The 21,536-nt window shown below is 38.3% G+C and overlaps 1 protein-coding gene across 28 annotated transcripts in view; it reads left to right on the top strand.

The window, feature by feature from the left end:
- Positions 1–21,536, top strand: part of LRAT (lecithin retinol acyltransferase) — a 263,547-nt gene that overhangs the window by 54,916 nt on the left and 187,095 nt on the right. For 5 of the 28 annotated variants that reach the window (XR_006596672.1, XR_006596668.1, XR_006596665.1 and 2 more), the window contains 4 exons: positions 1,711–1,751; positions 10,317–10,367; positions 20,552–20,757; positions 20,876–21,015. The exons of 10 other annotated variants lie outside the window; for them this stretch is intronic. The gene's annotated coding sequence lies outside the window, so the exon portion shown is untranslated. Of the gene's footprint in view, positions 1–1,710; positions 1,752–10,316; positions 10,368–12,153; positions 12,377–20,551; positions 20,758–20,875; positions 21,016–21,536 lie in introns of those variants that run through there. 13 more of the 28 variants (XR_006596670.1, XR_006596664.1, XR_006596661.1 and 10 more) reach the window with 7 other exon arrangements.

Genomic DNA, 21,536 nt, shown 5'->3' with positions numbered 1-21,536 from the left:
AGAGCCCCTGGGGACTTCTTTCCTTGCTCCCCACACTCCAGCCCTGCTTTCAGTTGCTCTAGCATGTCATGTCATGACCTTTTTTAACTCAGGAATAAGACAGCATATGCACCTTTGTTTATATCTCCCTGCTGCCTGAAATGCCCATTTCCCTTTTTTCATCAGTGACCCACAGAGAAAAATGCTCCAATCTATATTAGGTTCCTTTACTAGTCTCTCTCATAGAAGGATGAAATCACATACTTATCTGTGTGGATTTCAGTTAGTGTCTGCTCTGTGTACCACTTTTTAATTTTATCAGATGGGGGTCAATCAAAGAAAACATTTTGTTGAGATTCAAGAGATCTGAGTTTTGATCTTACCACTGTATAACTGTGGCGTTCAGCAAATCACTTAACTTCTCTGGGCTTGAATTCTCTCATCTGTAAAGTCAGAACACTAGACTAGTTGATTTCTAGGGCCCTACTATTTATTAGGATGCTATGAGTATATTGTATAAAGTGAAATGCACATAAACATTGAATGCTGGTGCACTCTTTATATAATGTGAAATACATCTAAATAATGCATGCTTGGATAAAAGAACTTTATGTGAAAAATGAAAGTTTAGTTAACTGTTTTCTTCAGAGTAATTTAACTTTTTGATTATTTCCCACAGCATTGTTTCTTGATTCCTTCTTTAACTTTTACAATTGTGTCAAAAGCTAGAGATCCAGATAACACTCAAAAATGTACTTAGTGTACAGATAGGATATGCTTATATGCCAAACCCTAATTGTCTTCTTATAATACTCTCCTTGTCATGTTTTTATATGGCAATATTTTTATGCAGTGTCTATAATTTATTAGATCATATAACTCTTTCTCATTCCTGTTTTTGTTTAAATAATAAATCCACTAGATGGATTTATGAATAGAGAGAAAGAAAAGTTAGTTCCTTTTTCTACTTTATAGCTCAAGTTCAACAATTCTGTTTAAGAAAGGAAAAAAAGGGGCGCCTGGGTGGCTCATTTGGTTGAGCATCCGACTTCGACTCAGGTCATGATCTCGTGGTCTGTGAGTTCGAGCCCTGTGTCAGGCTCCGTGTTGACAGCTCAGAGCCTGAACCCTGCTTCAGATTCTGTGTCTCCCTCTCTCTGCCCCTCCCCAATTCATGCTCTGTCTCTCTCTCTCTCTCTCTCTCTCTCTGTCAAAAATAAACTTTAAAAAATACGTATTTAAAAAAAAAGAAAGGAAAAAAATTTCTGATTACATTTCGGTTTGAGGAGCAAGGGAAAGATGTCCCCAACAAAAAAAACACAACCAAAAATTGATTTTCTGCAATTTTAAGGTTTCTATTAGCTATTATAATTGTTAATTCTAAAAACTGGATATATAAATTAGAAGAATATGCTAAATAAATAATATTTGATTCAATACATGTGATTAAAATTATTTGCCTTCTTATCTCTTTCAGCTTTCTCAGTTGTAATGATAACTTCACTCTATTCCATAGAAATTTTTGATTGTCAAATTACTCCTCCATTTACTGATTACTACTTATGAATTCTGGATATTGTTTTCACCTGGATTTTCTGAAAAGCTAATAAATAGCACCCTATATTACAAGTTAATTCTTTGTTCTAATGGACCACACTGGGGTTATATTATAATTTATCAAACCCTTATATTTTAAGAAGGAAATTGTCTTAATTATTTCTTTTTCTTTAGCACCTGATCTGATGGCAGTGGGTTGAAGGTCATCCAAAAGTGTAAGTTTACTAATGATATGCTAAAGCCAGTCTTTTATATATTGTTCCCCTCGGCAGAGCAGAGCAGGTCTAGGGATCACAGGCCTATCGTCCTGACACATCTTGTTCGTTAACAAGATCCATGAGGTGCCTCCGTGATTCTTGAACCGTAGGCTGGCCTTATCTGAGAATCCCCTGAGCTGATCCTGGGTGAATCAGACAGGTGAATTGGTCTCTGAGGTTAAAGTTCTCATGAGATAAAAGGCTTTTAAAGTTGAATAGTTGCCAACCACTAATATACATTGGGGGAAATTTGATTTATTGATAATTTAGGGGGACTAATTTGGCTTCACACAACAAAATTAGAGGAAGGTGACCACTTCGTTTAGGATAGTCCCTCCCTTACCAGAATCCCTAGTTCAGTTTCTCCTGGTAGTTCTTTCTGTTTGTAGAAAATGAAGCAAATTCTCATACATGAGTGGAATTTTCTAGCAGGTTTGTGCTCTATTCTTTCAAGATAAGATATATGTTTAGATTACTGGATTCCAGTATGCATTTGTGTCAGTTTAATTAGGAATGCACGGCTTCTCTTTTTGTTTAAAAGTCAGATAAAGCAGAAAAAGAGCCTTGAAAGAGTTGGCCTTCCTGTTTATTCGTTTCTCTCCACTCTCCTGAGCCCTCTGCAAGAAGGGTTTCAGCCCCCACCGATCCTCCACAACTGGCCTTGCCAAGGTCTCCCACAACCCTTACTTTGTTTCATACAAAGCTCTGTTATTGTCATCATCTTATGTGGGCCCCGAGCATAATTTGATGCTGGTTAGTCATGCTTTTCCTCTTTTAAATACTTCCTTAACCTAGCTTCCAAGGCATTAGCTTTTCCATGGATGTCTCCTACCTTGTTGGCTGAGAGCTCCCTTGGCTAGATCTCCCTCTTCCTTCCTGACTTCTAAACACTGCATTGCCTTATCACAAACTGTGAAATCCTGACCTGAGCCAAAATCAAGAGTCGGACACTTAACCAAATGAGCCACCCAGGCGCCCCTTCTAGCTACTCTTACTCCCCTGATGATCTCATCCTGTCTTTAACCTTTCAATACGACCTATATGCTAATGGCTCTCAAGTTTATTTCTCCAGCTTCCATGTCTCTCTTGACCCTCAAGCTCCTATACCAACTGTTTACTTAACAACTCCATCTGGATGCCTAGTAAACATCGCAAGCTTGACATGTCCCATGCTGAACCCCTTCCTGCCCCCAGCCAGCCAGTTCCCTGTCTTCTCAGGGAACTGAGTCAGTGGCAACTTCAAGCTAAAAAACCTTTGTGTCATCCTTGACTGGTCCTTTTCTCATATACAGTCCATATACAGTCTGCGTCTCATATACAGTCCATCAGCAATAGCTCCGTGCCTGTGTCTTCAAAATTTGTCAAAAGTCTGACCAGTATCATCACCACTGTTGCCACCCTGATTCCAGCCACCATCACCTCTGGCCTCAATTAATGCAGTAATGTCTTAACTGGTCTCCCTGTTTCTACTTGTCACTATTACCTATTCCCCAAATAGAGTGATCCTTTAAATATGTAAGCCAGCTGATTTCTGTCCTTTGTTCCAAGTCCTTAAACTCACCTAAGGTAAAAGCCAAAGTCACAGGCTCTGCCCAATCTCTGATCTCCCTCTTCTCCCACCCCCTCCCAGGCACTCATCCCCCCCCCCGCACCCCCCCCCCCCAGCTATCCTGGCCTCCTTTCCAGGCTGCCTCAAGGTCCTTGTGCTCTCTCCTCCCTCTGACTCAACTGCTCATGGCTCTGTCTCCCTCGCTTCAAATCTTAGCTCAAAGGTCACTCATTCAAAGAGAACCTAACTACCCTGTTTAATATTGCCCCAAATCATTTAACACTTCTGCTCCCAGCTTCATTTTTCTTGAGGGCTTTATCCCATCTGACTTACTTTCTATCTTACTATTTATTTTCTTTATTAGTAATACTCCTCCGGGTTCTCCCCTGCCACCCTCCCCAAAACACATACTCAAATGTAAGTCCTTTGAGGGAACGAAATTTTGTTTCACATGTTCACTGTTGTACCCTCAACACTGGAGGAGTGCCTGACATATAGTAGGCCCCTAACAGATATTTGTAAAATGAGCGCATGATTAAAAAAAGGTTTGTGTTACTGGATATGCTGAACTAGTGGGATTGAAGCATTCTGTTTATGTCTAAGAGTTAAAACTGTACTATCATATGAATTTTGGTATGTTTGGTTGACTATTCAACCAACATTAATTGAGAATCTTCTCTGTGCCAGGCACTTTGACGCTAACCTTAGAGAGGTAAGCAAAACATTACCCCTTGCTGTTAGAAGCTCATGAAACACCTTCCATTTAAACTTTTATTTTGCAATATTTATGGGGCGCCTGGGTGGTTCGGTCGATTGAGTGTCCGACTTCAGCTCAGGTCATGATCTCGCAGTCCGTGAGTTTGAGCCCTGCATTGGGCTCTGGGCCGACAACTCAGAGCCTGGAACCTGCTTCAGATTCTGTGTTTCCCCTCTCTCCCTGCCCCTCCCCGACTCGTGCTCTGTCTCTCAAAAATAAATAAATGTTAAAAACATTTTAAATTTTGGGGCGCCTGGGTGGCGCAGTCGGTTAAGCGTCCGACTTCAGCCAGGTCACGATCTCGCGGTCGGTGAGTTCGAGCCCCGCGTCAGGCTCTGGGCTGATGGCTCAGAGCCTGGAGCCTGTTTCCGATTCTGTGTCTCCCTCTCTCTCTCTGCCCCTCCCCCGTTCATGCTCTCTCTCTGTCCCAAAAATAAATTAAAAAATGTTAAAAAATAAATAAATAAATAAAAACATTTTAAATTTTATTTTGCAATATTTAATATCTACAAAAATGACACAAAATAATGTATATTCTTTGTATTAAAATATACAAATAATAATGAATCTTTGTATGTCCACCTTATATCTGAAGAAATAAAACGTTTTAAGTACAGGTAAGCCCCCATTTTACTCCTCTCCAATTGCATCTCTTCCCTTGCTGCCAGAGATAACTGCTCTCCTGAATTTGGTGTTTATCGTTCCCATGCATTTAAAAAATATTTTTGCTACATATGGATCCCTAAATAACACATAGTATTATTATGTTCAATGTCAGGTTTTATATATATATATATATATATATATATGTATATATATATATACACACACACACACACACACATATGTGTGTGTGTGTGTGTGTGTATATATAAAAGGTTATATATGTGTATATAAAATTATATGTATATATATATATATACACACACACACAAATAATTTGTTGTCAAGTTTGCTAACACAGTGTATACACTGGGCTTTTGGCTTCAGGAATAGATTCCCATGATTCATCTCTTATGTACAACACCCAGTGCTCATCCCAACAAGTGCCCTCCTCAATGCCTATCACCCATTTTCCCTGCCCCCATCAACCCTCAGTTTGTTCTTTGTATTTAAGAGTCTCTTATGGTTTGCCTCCCTCTCTGTTTGAAACTATTTTTCCCTTCCTTTCCCCCCATGGTCTTCTGTTAAGTTTCTCAAATTCCACATATGAGTGAAAGCTTATGATATGTCTTTCTCTCGCTGATTTATTTCATTTAGCATAATACCCTCCAGTTCTATCCACGTTGTTGCAAATGGCAAGATTTCATTCTTTTTCATTGCTTGGTAGTACCCATTTTATATATATACATATATATATACACACACACACACACACACACACACACACACACACACACATATATATACATACATGTTATATATATATGTGTGTGTCTGTTCATGTCTTCTGCCCATTTCTTCACTGGATTATTTGTTTTTCGGGTGTTGAGTTTGGAAATCTTTATAGATTTTGGATACCAACCCTTTATCCGATATGTCATTTGCAAGTATCTTCTCCCATTATGTTGTTTGCCTTTTAGTTTTGTTGATTGTTTCCTTTGCTGTGCAGAAGTTTTTATCTTGATGAGGTCCCAATAGTTCATTTTTTGCTTTTATTTCCCTTGTCTTCAGAGATGTATCAAGCAAGACATTCAAATGTAGGTCTTTTGATTTTCTCAGTGTTATTTGAGGGATTCATCTGTGTTGATACATGTAAGCGTTCATTTCCATCACTATATATAGCATTCCAGTTACTTTTCCATTCCCCTTTTAATGAAAACATAGGTTGCTTTCAAGTTTTTAATATTATAAACATTGTTGCCCTAATATTCTAAACCAATTCTGTCCAATAGAAATTTGGGTACTGATGGAAATATCTGTACTCTACAATACTGTAGCCACTAGCTACATATGGCTACTGAACACTTCAAATGTCAGTGTGACTGAGGGACTTAATTTTTAATTTAATTTAATTTTAATTAATGTGGTTAGTGACTACTCTGTTGGAGAGAAGTTCTATACTACATTTTTTTTTTATCTCTTTGGTTGCATATGAGAATTTATCTAGTGCAGTAATTCTCAGTACTGTCAGACCCAATGTGCTCTTCTTATAATAAATGTATTTTATTATTAACAAATATATATAACAATATATCACCCCATTAACTATCTTGAAATGAAATTCATAATTAACTCATCTACACATTTAAAACAACCAAATGTAATGCATTTATTGTGAAATAAAGTAGAAATATAAGAAAACAAACTTTAATAAAATAATTGTATTCAATATGTCAGTGGCTACAAATACACTGTAGTATATTAGGAGACAAAATGAAGTTACCTACAAGTGCAGACTCATAGAATCTTGTGATATTGGAAACTCAAAACTCAAAAGTGGTGTTGCCATTGGTGATGTGAGCAACGAGGTTCTGAACAAGACAAAATACAATCTTCACTTTTCCAGTAGCTGCATCCCTGGAAAGTTGATATATATTAAAATCTTACCAAAAAATACTTGGTATTTATATCTGAAACAAAGTTGTTATACTCTTAGGTAATTATAAACAGACTTTTCATCTACGTGAATCCTCTACTAGGCCTTGTAAAGTCATGGAGGATCCAGGACACTTGTTGTTGTTGTTGTTGTTGTTGTTTTGTTTTGTTTTGTTTTTTAATGGAACTATCCTTCAGGTTACAGGACATAGAGGATACCTGATCCCCACCCCCTACATGTGGTAGTAAGCCTCCCATCACTATTATAAACAAAAATGCCCCTTCAGGTGAGGCACCATTGGTCTCATCCATTACCAGATTCATCCAGGACCAAATTACTGGATGTTAAAATATGAGCATCTTCAACATTATTTAATATGTACTTGTTCTCCAAAGTAACCTCCAGTTACTGCCAAGTTCTCCGAAGCATTAGATCAACTTACAGTCTCACCAGGAGGATATGAAAGTTACCATGTTTCCATGTATGTGAAGTATTAAACTCCTAAACCTATACTTGTCCTAGAGGATAGCTTTGTTGAGCTCAACAGTTAGCTATTAAAAACCATAACTGACCTATGCCCTAACCCTTTGTATACCTCACACCAGAATAGGACCTCTCCCACCGCTCTGAATAAGCCCAGAACAGCATACCTGCTACGTGAATGCAATTGTGGTCTCTTCTGCCATTTTCCCAAGGGGTATAGCCAAGGCTCAAAAAGTTCCTAACTGATGCTAGATCCTTTCCACTGACCCCAAGCTATCTATTTCCATCTCCTACCAGCCCCTTCTTCAAATTCCAAAAAGATCTGGTCATAGGTCTCTGGGAAGCAAGTATTTGAGCTTAAAAAAAACAAAAAACAAAAAACAAATGGGGCACCTGGGTGGCTCAGTCAGTTAAGCATCCAATTCTTGACTTCTGACTTCAGCTCAGGTCATGATCTCACGGTTTGTGGGTTCAAGCCCCTCATTGGGCTTCGTGCTGACAATGAGGAGCCTGCTTGGTATTCTCTCTCTCCTCTCTCTTCCTCCCCACCCTCAAAATAAATAAATAAACTTAAAAAAAAAAGTGTTGAAATCTGAATCCCTGGTTTTATGGAGCAAATGTAGATTGAGGTAAATGGAGCTCCATTACTATTAAGGAGTGATAATGGCCTGATCTTTACAACTCTGACTATAGCTATAAAACAGTTTTTGTCATTATAATAGCAAAGTGGTCAACACTCAGTGGCTCACAATAACAAACATTTATTCTTGCACTGGTCACCTTCAGCCTGGCTGACGTAGACGCATCTGGCGTGGGCAGCTCTGCTCCAAGTTGCGAATTGGTTGGCTATGGTGTGGGTTCAGGTCTGCTCCACATTTTTCCTTCTGGGGCCCAGGGGAGAGGCCAACCAGGGCTTGCTTTTTTGGCAGATCACTGGAGCACAAGAGCATGAGTCCACCAGTCAAGCATATTTAGAGCTGCTATTTCTATCACACCTGTTGATTTCCCAGTGGCCAAAGCATGTCATATGGCCAAGCCCAAAGATAGGAAAATATACTTCATTATAAGAGAGAGGTGGAGGAGGGCTGAGTATTTGCTGAACAATAACCCAGTCCAGTGCAAGGTAGCAGCCCTTGTTTGTAACAAGTCTGTGATTACTAGAACAGTTCTGCTTTCATGACCACCACACAGCAAATATATCGAAACCAGTATCAGGAATTAATGGAATGACAACTAGAATTGAAGTCCTTTTGTGCATGTGTACATGCACATGCTCTTTCTCTCTTTCATATCAAGCACATACTCGCTGCCCATGTAGCCATGTTTTTCTTGCTCCTTTTTCAGTGACAGAGGACAGAGCTATTTGGTTTGGAGCATGGCCTCAAGTGTTTCTCCTTTGCAAAAATTGGGAAAAGTAACCTCCTTGGATCTCCTTCCACCTTCCACCAGCCCAATCAGAATCAACTCTCTCCAATTACCCCTTTTCTGAAGCACACTGAATTTAAGAAACTTTTTTGTTTCTCTCCCTTAAATTAGCCAATTTAATAAGTGAAAACGATAGTCCATATCTTCACTATAATGAGAATCTGTGTAGGTAGAAAAAGAGATGAAAACTTCTTTGGCTTTTAAAACATGTAAGAAGAGAACTGGGAAATAAGTTGTAGTCCATTATTTCAATGGAATATTATACAGTAACTAAAATTTACTGTATAGTATTTACTTTTTGTAACTGAATACATTATACTAACATTCAACAAGATGTGTGAACCTCACAAATATAATGTTGAATTAAATAAGTAAAGAACAAGAGAATATGTATAAATTCCATTTATATATGAAGTTGAAAAAGCAGGCAAAAAAACCCCCCAAAAAACCAAACAAACTAGTGTTTGAGGATGCAAACTTAGGTGGAAGAACTATAAAGAAAAGCAAGAAAAGGGCACTTTGGAGGCTCAGTAGATTGAGCGTCCAACCCTTGATTTTGGCTCAGATCACGATCCCAGGGCAGTGATATTGAGCCCTCGGTCAGGCTCCACACTGAGCGTGGAGCCTGCTTAAGATTCTCTTTCTCTCCTTCTGCCCCTCCCTCCCATTCGTGCTCTCTCTAAAAGAAAAAAAAAAAAGAAAGAAAAGTAAGGAAATTATTTTCATCAAAGTGGGGATAGTGATTACCTTTGCTGGGGACATTAATTATTGGGAGGGGGAGAAGGAGTCTTCTCATTTGCAAGCAACAATCCATTTCTTGACATTGGTGGTGATTACATGGATGTTGATAAGTCATCAGAGCTATACATGTCTGTTTCTTGAACTTTTTTGTATAAATATTTTATTTCACTGTAGAAATGCCTCAGGATTCCAAGATATTTGGTCTCATAAACTTAATCTCACATGCCATAAAATTTAATAACAGACTTTGTCTCTAGTCTCAACTCTTGGTTAATTCTGTCCACAAACTTTCAGTGCCGTCCCTATGTCTGTGTTCCTCTTGATAACTTTTGTGGACACATTGTCCACACTGGATTTGTAGATTTCCTTCTGACCCTCATATTTGTGATTAAAGTTAAATGTTAGATGACATAAAAGCCCATTCACCTTTGTCCATGTCTAGTAATTGTGCCCTAGCCACCTACACTTCTTTTAGGTACTCGTTTGGTCTTAAGAGAGACTGAATGAGGACATGAGCTGGAGAAAATCCATAGGTAGTACTAGAAAAACAGTTCAACTTTTAATGACTCAGTAATGCTTGGTTTCCATGTATATAAAGACACTTCTTGATAAAAAAAAAAATCTCAGTTCCTTGGTAGGATCAAAGAAAAATGCAAATAAGAAACAGCTCAGTATATATGGTCAATAAGAAAACTAGATGGGGTTGCCTGGGTGGCTCAGTCGGTTGAGCGTCCGACTTTGGCTCAGGTCATGATCTTACGGTCTGTGCGTTCGAGCCCTGCATCAGGCTCTGTGCTGACAGCTCAGAGCCTGGACCCTGCTTCAGATTCTGTGTCTCCCTCTCTCTCTGACCCTCCCCCGTTCATGCTCTGTCTCTCTCTGTCTCAAAAATAAATAAACGTTAAAAAAAAAAAGAAAACTAGATAGAGGTAGGTCAGGCATGATAAGTGAGCAGAGGTTCCTCTTTTCTGGGCCCCCAGATTTGTAAACTTAATGTTTATTCTCCCTTCTTTTGTATCATATCTCTAGATCTCCTGTTTTACAACCAGATTTCTTACTGTATCTCAAAACAAGGTTAAGGTAAGAGAGACTCCTTAATCTGCTACCACAGTATCTTAATTACACTTTCACACATAAGTGTTTTTGTGAGAGGTTAGTCTTTACAAGCCTTTTCAACTCTACTGTTTATAATTGTTAATGGGTGTGAATGGGGAATGGGTCACCCTAATTACCTGATTGTTCCTATTGAGTGACAGTTAACCCTCCCCATGAGTTGGATCTGTTAACTCTAGACCAAGTATATGACTACTCAGATAGACAGACTGCATGCTCTTGCATCTGAATTTTTTTTCCTCAGGGCTGTAAGATCATATTGGATATTGTCTCGGTTATTCGCTTCTAAAAATATTGCATTTTACCAATCATCTGTAGTCTAGGAATCAGGATAGCATTCACGTGACAATATACTGATAAAAATATAAATCTCTCTGATAATTTTAATTAAACAGAATAAACCAAAAGGAAAAAAATAAATGTTTCTGAATCTTCACACATCAAATATAAAACTTCAGAAGTCATACGTACTCCTGAAAACACTGAGTTTCTTTAAAAAGTGATTGTCAAGATGGGGCACCTAGGTGGCTCAGTCAGTTAAGCATATGGCTTTAGCTCAGGTCATGATCTCGTGGTTTGTGGGTTCGAGCCCCGCATCAGGCTCTGGGCTGACAGCTCAGAGCCTGGAGCCTGCTTTGGATTCTGTGTCTCCCTCTTTCTCTGTTTCCGCACCCCCCCCACCCCCACTTGTACTCTGTCTCTTTCTCTGTCAAAAATAAATAAACATGAAAAAAAATTTTTAAGTGATTGTCAAAGTAATCAAAGTCCTTCTGAATTTCTTAGAAAAATTAGGAAATTTTGAAACTAACATTTATTGCTAATAAATTATATGAAGGGAGGGAGCCTGTCTATCTTATTCACTTCTATATCCTGGGACATAATGCCTGGCACGTTGTAGATGTTCAAAAAATCTTTTTAAATGAATGAATGAATGTTCAGTGTGGGTTAGCAACATTATATATGTGATCTCATTTAATCTTCACAATAATGCTATATAGATGAGGAAATTGAGTCTTAAAAGGGAAGAAAGGTTGCCTAAGGTCACACGACCAGAAAATGGCAAAGATGGGAATCAAACTATAATGTGCCTAATGCTAAATCTACATTTGTTCAGTGATGACACACGTTTTAGCAAAGACTGCCAGTTGCCTACACAAACAGCCATTTCTCTCCTCATCCTTAATTATAACTCTAATTTTGTTTTAGTGCCCTTTCCCTTCAGGTGACTCAGTTATATCCTGATGGGATTGTTCTAAGCCAAAATAATGCCCCCATTCCCCATGTCTGTGACCAGTTTAGGGGTTTGGAATTTGATCTGGCTTTGGCCTGTGAGATTGGAAGGAACTATAGTAAAACCTTGGATTGTGGGTAACTTGTTCTGTGAGTGTTCCACAAGATGCGCAAACATTTCTAATACATTTTAACTTGATAAACGAGAAATGCCTTACAATACTAGTAGTACGTGATGCCGACTGTCACATGATCACAACTGAGCCAATGGTTCTTCTCTCTCTCTCTCTCTCTCTCTCTCTCTCTCTCTCTCTGTCTCACTGCGGGATTGTGGGTGATCGTCTCCCATGCTTGGGTGCTCTGTCTCATGCTGCAGTGTTTGGCAGCAATGAGTGATTTTTCAGAATATTGGAAGGTGCTCACAATGGGCACTAGTGTATTTTTTGTCACTTCAAAGCACCTATGGACAGTTCTTTGCTTTTCCATACAAGAGTAAGCTCAGGAATGCTTTGCTTCATTCTAGGTCAGGCTGCCTGCAGATATAGACCCTTTCCTCTGCTGCCTTATTGCCCGTTACATTAAATACAGTACATGACAAGAGTTTATTAATGCTGTACTGTAGTCAACATCTGTGTGAGCATATACAATGGTCCCCATGCAGAAGAAGGTTGAAAAGAAAGGCAGTAAGAAGAAGGACATGATTATGGCGGAAGTTAAGAAAGAAATCATTGAGAAGTACGAATGAGGTATGTGAGTGGCCGAAATTGCAAGATTTTATCCGAAGTCTATGTTTGTATCTCCTCTGCAGAGGAGGAGGAGAAAAAGGTGAAGGAATCCCCCACTTCAAATGACATTAGGGAGATGTGTCAAATGTGGGAACAGTGCAAAATTTTGTAAAACAGCACCCCCCGAATAAGGCTGTAGCAGTGAGAGTAATTAATCTGTTTAATGACAATGCAATGTCACATTTCCATGAAATCCTCAAAAGAAGGAAAAAGCAAGTGTCATTGGATAGGTTCCTTGTTAAAGTTGCACGAAAAGAAAACAATTCCACTGAGCCAACAGATAGCAGTGATTCTGTTAGTGATCATGAAAGTCGTCCTACACAACAAGCTTCCTCTTTCTTGTCTCCCTCACACCGTCCATAAAGGTTTTTAAAGGTAAGTGCTGGTTAATTTGTTTGTTTTTTTTTTTGTATTTTGTATTTTGTTTACTATTTTGTATTATATTACAGTATTGTAATTTTTAAAAAAAATTTTTTAATGTTTATTTATTTTTGAGAGACACAGAGCACAAGCAGGGGAGGGGCAGAGAGAGAGGGAGACAGAGAATATGAAGCAGCCTCCAGGCTCTGAGCTGTCAGCAGAGAGCCTGAAGTGGGGCCTGAACTCAACGAGACTTCTTCGAGCCATGAGATCATGACCTGAGCTGAAGTCGGCAGCTGAACCAACTGAACCACCCAGGCACCCCATGTAATTGTTTTAAATGAATATTTTTGGGTTGTGGAATGAATCATCTGAGTTTCCATTATTTCTTTTGGGGAAATTCTCTTAGATACACAAACGCTTTGGATTACAAGCATGTTTCTGGAATGAATTATGTTTGCAAACCAAGGTTGTACTGTACTGTGATGGTAGGGATGGGGGAAGGTTCTGGAAAAGGATTTTTGTTGCCTTTTTAACAAAGAAATACAAGAGAGAAAGACCTTTCTCTATTAAGCGTTGATATATGGGGATGTGATATGTAGAGCTGCTAAATCCACTCTTGCCTCCAGAAGAGCTAAAAGACAGTCTTAGGTGTTTAATATATTGTTGGGCTTCCCGTAAGTGGTAGCAATCAATCAAATTCTCGGTTTTGGTGAGCCAGTTACTTGAGAGCTTGAGTTGCCAGCTACCTGGAGTGTCAGTCACTCTGTAATACTGACCCCGTCAAAACTAACTCCACTAGTTTTAAAAACCTCTATTCTAAATGGATGTGTAAAATGAAATGCTACTGTAGTTTTTACCATTATTTTATGGAAATGGGATGTCTTTGCTTATTCACTAATCCATGAACCATTTACTGGTGCCAGGAACATGGCAAGTACTTAAAAAGAGATAACACACATAGAAGAACAAAGAGAGACACCCAGGCAGCCTACTCAGGAAGAGGAAGGGTCAGGGAAGTCTCTACCCCAGAGTTGACGAGAAGTAACACTTGAAGTGAACCGTAACAGATCAACAGGAATTACCCAGGTAGAAAAAGAAGAAAAAGGGCAATCCTTGCAAAGGAGGTAGCATATGAGATGCATGAGGTCTGAGAGAATATGGCACATTCAAGGAAGGACAAGTAACTGAGTGTGTAAGGTGCAGGCTGGAAGAATCGGGAAAGAAGTTTAGAGAGGTAAACACGGCCTAGTCACAGAGGGCCTTGGGGTCAAGCTATGGGGTCAGTCCTCCATCAGGAAGCAGTCGGGAGCTCCTGAAGGGAATTAAGTATGTAGGGAACATGATGGTACCTGAATTTTTAGGAAGATTACTTTGGTAGCTGAGAGGAGAATATTTTGGAGATGGTAAAAGAGATGGGTAGAGATGATGAGAGAAGAAATCAAGCAGGGCTTTTAGATTCAAAAGATACTTAGGAAGTGGTTCAGGTGGAACTTGGTGACTTGATATGAGAGAAGAGCAGGGGAGCAGGAGGTTTGCAAAGAAATGCAGGGCTCGCGAGGGGAATGGCGAGCTGGGCTGAGAAGCGAGACCATGAGTTAATGGTTCCTATACATATGGTTGAGTGATTCACTTAGTGTGGTGTTAGAAGCAAAGAACGCTGAACTGATCCACATTTGGGTAAGTATTGCAGAAGGAAAAAAAGAGCAAGAAGAGTGAGAAGCTGAAGATGTTATTTAAGAGGTTACAGTGCTGAGCCAAAGCAAGATGGCAATGGAAGCAAAACCAGAAAAAAAGCACGTGACACGTGGAGTGAGTGGGATAAGACTTCAGTCACAATCCTGATGGATAAGCAGGCATTATTGGGAGCAATGAGGATAATGGCAGTTTGTGGTAAGAAAGTTGAATGGTATGGTTTAAGATCTTACAGGTGGAGTAGCTGCAGGTACTAATAAGGAAAAGGGGTGAGTTGTCGATATCTGTGTGGAGATGAGGGGCATTGGAGACGAAGAAGCCAAAGCACTGGGTGTTGGAAGGGCCATCCGCATGAACTCTGAAGACAGCAGGATTATGGCAGATTTGGGGTGGAGAGAAAAATCATAGGCCATGCTCCAAAATCTCTGATACTAATCAGAGAGTGATGAGAGGAACAGCAAGTGATGGAGGATAGAAAATTTGAGAGGCACAAGTTTCAGAGGAAGAATTTTGACAGGAGGTTGGCAGAATATTGAATAGGCAGGTGGTAATTGTTATTTAGCACCTACTGTGCGCCAGGTTCTGTTCTAAGTACTTTACAGATACTAAGCTCATTTAATTCTTACCTCTGAGGTAAATACTATTATTAGCCCCCATTTTACAAGTGAGGAAACTGAGGCTCTGTGACATTTAATATCTTGCTCAAGGTGCATAGTCATGGCTTCCATCCAGGTGGTTTGGCTCCATAGTCCACACTCTTAACAATGTCATTGTACTGCTGATTCTGTTGAACAAACCCAGCCAACCCCTATTGTTAGGTGGAAAGTTCAGGAACAAACAACCTCTACTTAAGGGTGTAGGAAAGAGGTAGTGTTTGTGGTAGGGAGCCATTCAAAAAAGGCAGAACATGACTGGTCCTTGATAGCATCAACTTCTTTATGTTTTCCAGAGTTTGTTTTATTTTGCATTTAAACATAATAGTATGCCTTTGAACTATGGGCTAATACGTAAACTCCCTCAGACATTTTTAGAAGTGGCAGTAGACTTTTAAAATAAATAGCTACATTAATATTAACTGTAAGGGCTCAGTTACATAAAGGAATTAATTTTGCATCTTGCAGAGAACTGAGATACATTCTGAGAATGGCAATGAAGACAAGAAAACATGTAATCTTGAAAGATACGTGGTTCTAGTTTTTTCCCTGGTGTTACTAAGCTTTATAGCAAACCAGTTTATTTGAGGTTCATGCTACTTTTTGGAAGAAATTCTCCCATTTTTCTTTTTTTAATTTTTGTTACCTACCAGGCACTAACATAAAAACAAAGAGCCCAAGAATGTTAGAAGGCATTATAATCCAAAGGAGAAGCCTATTTTGCTTGGCTCGTATGAAGTTCTATTTATTTTCTTAGAATTAAGGCCCAAAGAATCTCGAATAAAGTGCTAATCCTACAAAGCACTGACAAAGCAGCTTCCTTGTTTTACAGAGCTGCTACTCTTCATGACAATTCTGGCTCTAAGAAGTGTAGACATGAGGAAAATACGGATTTATACAAAAAGAAATTTATGATGTAATTATAGAGAGAGATGGAGAGAGAGACAGAGAAAGAGAATCCCAAACGGGTTCTGCACCATCAGCACAGAGCTGGATGTGGGGCTTCATCCCACAGACCGTGAGCTCATGACCTGAGCTGAAATGAAGACTTGGATGCCCAACCAGCAGAGACACCCAGACCCCCCTAAATTCTTTTCCTTTTTTTCTTTAAAAAATTTTTTTGGTTAATGTGTATTTATTCTTGAGAGAGGGACAGAGCCCAAGCAGGAGAGGGCAGAGATAGGGAGACACAGAATCTGAAGCAGGCTCCAGGCTCTGAGCTGTCAGCACAGAGCCTGACATGGGGCTCCAACTCACAAACCATGATATCGTGAGTTGAAGTTGGATGCTTAACTGACTGGTCCACTCAGGCGACCCCCTAAATTCTTTTCTTGAATTAGTTTTTGTAGCCATATATTTCTAGGACTTTGTTGTTGTATTTTTTCAAATTTACTACCATGAGTGAATAATTACATAATCATTCTATATTTTAATCTCTTTTGCATCTAAAGTAATGCCCCCTTGTTGTGATTTTGTTTGTCCTTTCTGGGTTTTTCTCATGATCCAGCCTTGCTAAAGTTTTGTTGTGGTGGTGGTGGTGGTTTTTCATTTTTATTATTCATTCAAAGACTAATACCTGGGTTTTTAATTTATTTATTGTATATTTACTTTTTATCTCATTAATTTCTGCTCTTGCCTTTATTACTTCTACTTTTTGTGTGTCTGTTTTGCTGATCTCTTCCTAACTTCTTATGCTGAGTGCTTAGCTCATTAATTTTCCATCTTTTTTCTTTTCTCATATAATGAGTTAGGGCTATAAATACTTCTCTTAGTGCTGTAATGCCAACATTCTGCATGTTAATTTTGTGGGTTTTTTATTCTTTTATGTTCCCTTTTTACTCATGAGTTACTTGGATTTTTTGTATATTTTAAAATTTCCAAATTTTTATGGTTTCTACTTATTTTGGTATTGGTTTCTAATCTAATTATATTATTATAAAAAATAATAAATGATACTGGGGTTTTTTTCTGAAATTTGTTGAGATTTACTTTATAGCTTAGTATGTGGTTAGTCTCCTAGACATTTCTTGTATGCTTGAAAAAAATGTGTATTCTCTAACTGGCAAGTGTAGATACATACATGTGTGTGTTCTCTAATTGGCAAATGTGTATACACACACACAGACACACACGCACACACACACACATGCACACATAAGTTCAAACTTGCTGATATATTGTCTAGATCTTCTGTGTTCCAACTGATTTGATTTGTTTTGTTTTCCTTTTTGGCTGTTTGAGCTATTATTTGCTAAGAGACTATATTACAATATCATAGCATAATAGATGTTTCAATTTCTTGTTATAATTATTTCAGTTTTTCTCTCCATACTTTGAAGTTGTGTTTTTAAATGCACATTTCCAAACTTGTGAATTTAGCCTTTTGTCATTCTGCAGAAATTTTACTTTTATATCTGTTGATGCTTTTTTTCATTAAGAGAGGAAATATTTGCAAAATACCTGTCCGATAAAAGATTGTTATCCAAAATATACAATGAACTATTAAAACTCAACAATAATAAACCAAACAACCCAATTAAAATATGACCAAAAGACCTTAAAAAACACCACACCAAAGAAGATAAACAAATGGCAATGAGCATATGCAAAGATGCTCAATATCATATGTCATTAGGGAAATGCAAATTAAAATGAGATACCAGAACACTGACCACACTAAATGCTGGTGCGGATGTCTGCAACAGGAGCTCTGTGTCGTTGCTGGTGGGAATGCAAAATGGTACAGCCACTTTGGAAGACAGTTTGGCAGTTACTTACAAACTAAGCATACTCTTACCATATGATTCAACAATTGTGTTTCTTGATATTTACCCAAATGGGTTGAAAACTTATGTTCACATAATATGCTGCACACAGATATTTATGGCAGTTTTATTCATAGTTGCCGAAACTTGGAAGCAACAAAGATATCCTTCGATAGGTGAATAGATAGGTACACTATGGTCCATCAGACAGTGAAATAGTATTCAGTGCTAAAAAGAAATGAGCTATCAAGCCATGAAAACACATGAAGGAACCTTAAATGCATATTACTAACTGAAAGAAGCCAATCTGAAAGGGCTGCATACTGTTATGATACCAAGTATATGACATTTGGCAAAGGCAAAACTATGGAGACAGTAAAAAGATCAGTGGTTGCCAGGGCTGAGTGGTGGGGGTGGGTAGGGATGAATAGGTGAAGCACAGAAGATTTTTAGTATTCTATATAATACTATAATGGTAGATACATGTCATTATACATTTGTGCAAACCCATAAAATGCACACCAAGAGTGAACCTTACTGTAAACTATGAATTTTGATTTTGGTGATAATGAACCACTGTAGGTTTGTTGATTTTTAAAAATGTACCACTCTCGTACAGGATATTGATAGTGGGAAGGCTGTGTATGTGTAGGGGTAAAGGATATATAGAAACTCTGTATTTTTTTTGCTCAATTTTACTGTGAACCTAAAACTGCCTTAAAAATAAAGTCTGAAAAATTAACTGTCAGTTTGGCTGTCCTTTAATGATAATGAGTCTTCTCTTTTCTGGCTTCTTTTGTCTTTGGTATTCTATAATTTCACCATGTTATGTTATGTTCACCATGTATCCATTCCTTCTTACTTTGTATGGAATTCATTGGATTTCTTATATCAGAGAATTTGTTCTTTCATTCTTTCCAGAAATTTGTAAGCCACTATCTGTCTAAATAATTTTCTTTTTCCTTTTTCCTTTCTTCTTTAACTCCAAGTGGAAGCTTTGAGACTCTTACTCTTCCCCAAAATAACAATCACTTGTTAGAGTCACTTCATCTTTATCAAGAGCCATAGTATAAATATATTCTGTAGAGGAGTTTCTGGACTTGCCCTTATAATCCACCTGGACCATGACCTTCCTGAATGTGAAAAGACAATTGCTTAGAGTTTTAAAAAATACAATAACAAAATATAATATTTTACATTGACGGATTCATTGGTGGTACTCGGGGCAACTTGATATTTAGCAATATGGCCAAGTTCTCAATTATCTGTAATATCACTGAAACTTGAGATGATCCAGTTTTGTTGGTCATGGACAATGCTAGAATATTCCATGATGGAAAAGGGGTGGGTAGTGTCACCAGTCAATGCTGTCTACAGATAGTTACTGGAAATTTCGGCCATCACAAATTGATAACTAGTTTCTAGAACTGCCCGTGTATAGCATGAGTATAAAACTAATATTTAAAAGTGATTTACAATTCAGATTTATCATTTGATTTTAAAAATCCTCCTTTTCACTCATTAATAAAGAGACAAGATGACTAATCTGCTAGTCATAGGCCACTGTGAAGTCATAAAAAATAGAGAAATGGATAAGCTGATTCATAGCCAGTGAAGGTCCCCATCTGGAAATATTTGAAAGATTATCAGAATAAATGTTCAAATGCCTCTGATTTGGTTTATTTCTTAACATTTGGAAAGAACATATCCTGAATGAGAACCTGCAGGTAAGTACCTAGTAATAGCGTTCAGTATGGCTGCATCTATGTTTGCCAGATCACCTGGTAAAGTGAGTGAAACCTGTTATTGCCAAAGATCTCAGTTTTACCAAGAACTTGCAATAGCAGGAAGCATGGGCAAGCTGTGAACCCTCTGTATGCTAAAATAACAGTGGCACAGTGTAATCAGTAATTTTTGCCTTGGTAACCTTGAGCAAGAAAAACTAATCAGCAGTTTTAAGCAGGCTGGACAGGATGGGAGGAGAGTGAAGATTTTTTTTTTTTTTTTAAGATGGGACAGCTTGAAGGTAAAATAGTCCTATCCCAGAATATATGCAGAATACCATGCCAGTTGATATGTGTTGCCTACCTACTCTGTGAAACTTGGTTCCAGTTCTCACAGCACTTACATTGGTCATGAACAGGAACAAGAGTAATTGCAAGGGCAGCTTTGAAAAATAACAAATAATAAAACTCTTAAGTTTAATACATTTACTGAGAGCTTGTATGTTGCAGGCACTGACTGTGCTAGTTAGGACACAAAGAAGAAAAAGACATGGCTCCACCCTCATATAATCATGTAAACTAATGCAGTCATATAAATCAGTCTGAGACATGCTATTCTAGATTTCCCGTCACAGTATGAGTTGACTGTACATTGGTGTGTGAGCCAGATTTACCACACCCTGATTTAAAAAAAAAATGAAGCTGACATTGCTTTTGACACAGAAAGCTCCTTTGTAAGGTGCTGGCAGTTGAGAAAAGGTGTGTCTCACACCTGATTCAGTTCTGAGACAGGGTGAGGAAGCTGGAAATGCTTTTCCAGGGAGACTGTACTGATGAGGCAGCCATCAGTTCATCAATCCAGAAGAAACAAAGAGTCTTTGATTTAGTGTCAGCTACAAGGCCATACTTGTTTATGCTTCTTCAACTTTGTCTACCCAGACTACCAGATGGAGTTCATTGCCACTCATTCCTCACCAACAGCAAGCAGAAGCAGGAACTGCTGAGAGAGAAATGCTTGTGCAGAAGCAGAGAGAGAAGAGAAGTTAGAAGAAAGTTCTATGGTTTTTGTTGTTTTTTAAACTAAGAGATGACAAACCATATGCTCCATGTAGTTCCAAAAAAGCTTCAGAAACAGAGTTTCTAAGGTGGGAGTAAAGAACTGACCAGTTAATATTCCAATTAAACTAAATTATAAGCACAAACTTCCTTTTTCATAAAATCTTTTTTTTCTCATGTCCTGGTTTAAAAATGTTTTTTTTTCAGGTTGCTGTCCACATTAATGAAGAACACGTTGAAACCTTTCACGAAGATCTCATTTTTACACTGGACACATTGGCTTCACCAAATTTACCCAAGATAGGTGATGACCTAAAGGTATGTTCATTTTCTCTATCTGATATTTTCTGCCAAAGTTGTTGTTCTATTTTTCATTACTTATTCTTTCTTTTTTGGTATCTACAAAGATGATATGGCAGGTATGTAGGATATTTTGGCAGGAAATACTAATGTGGTTTATTTGAGGTCAGTGCATGGAAATACCTGGATATGACATACAGGGCAGAGCTGGGGGTATAGTTCATGAAAAATACTGACTATAATAGCTCCTCCTCTTATCCGTGGGGATATGATCCGTGGGGATCCGTGAGTATGTTCCAACCCCCCTGTGGATGGGCTGAAACTGTGAATAGTACTGAACACTTACATGTACTATGTTTTTTCCTACATATACATATCTATGATAAAGTTTAACTTATAAATTAGGCACAGTAAGAGATTAACAACAACAATAATAAAATAGAACAATTGTAACACTATATTGTAATAAAAGTTAGGTGAATGTGGTCTCTCTCAAAAATCTTACTGTACTGTACTCACCCTTCTTGTGATGATGTGAGTTGATAAAATAGCTATGTGATGAGATACA

Source organism: Felis catus, chromosome B1 (assembly GCF_018350175.1).
Source record: "Felis catus isolate Fca126 chromosome B1, F.catus_Fca126_mat1.0, whole genome shotgun sequence".
NCBI lineage: Eukaryota > Metazoa > Chordata > Mammalia > Carnivora > Felidae > Felis > Felis catus.
Note: the sequence above shows the minus strand (reverse complement) of the source record. Positions and strands in the feature narration are given on the sequence as shown.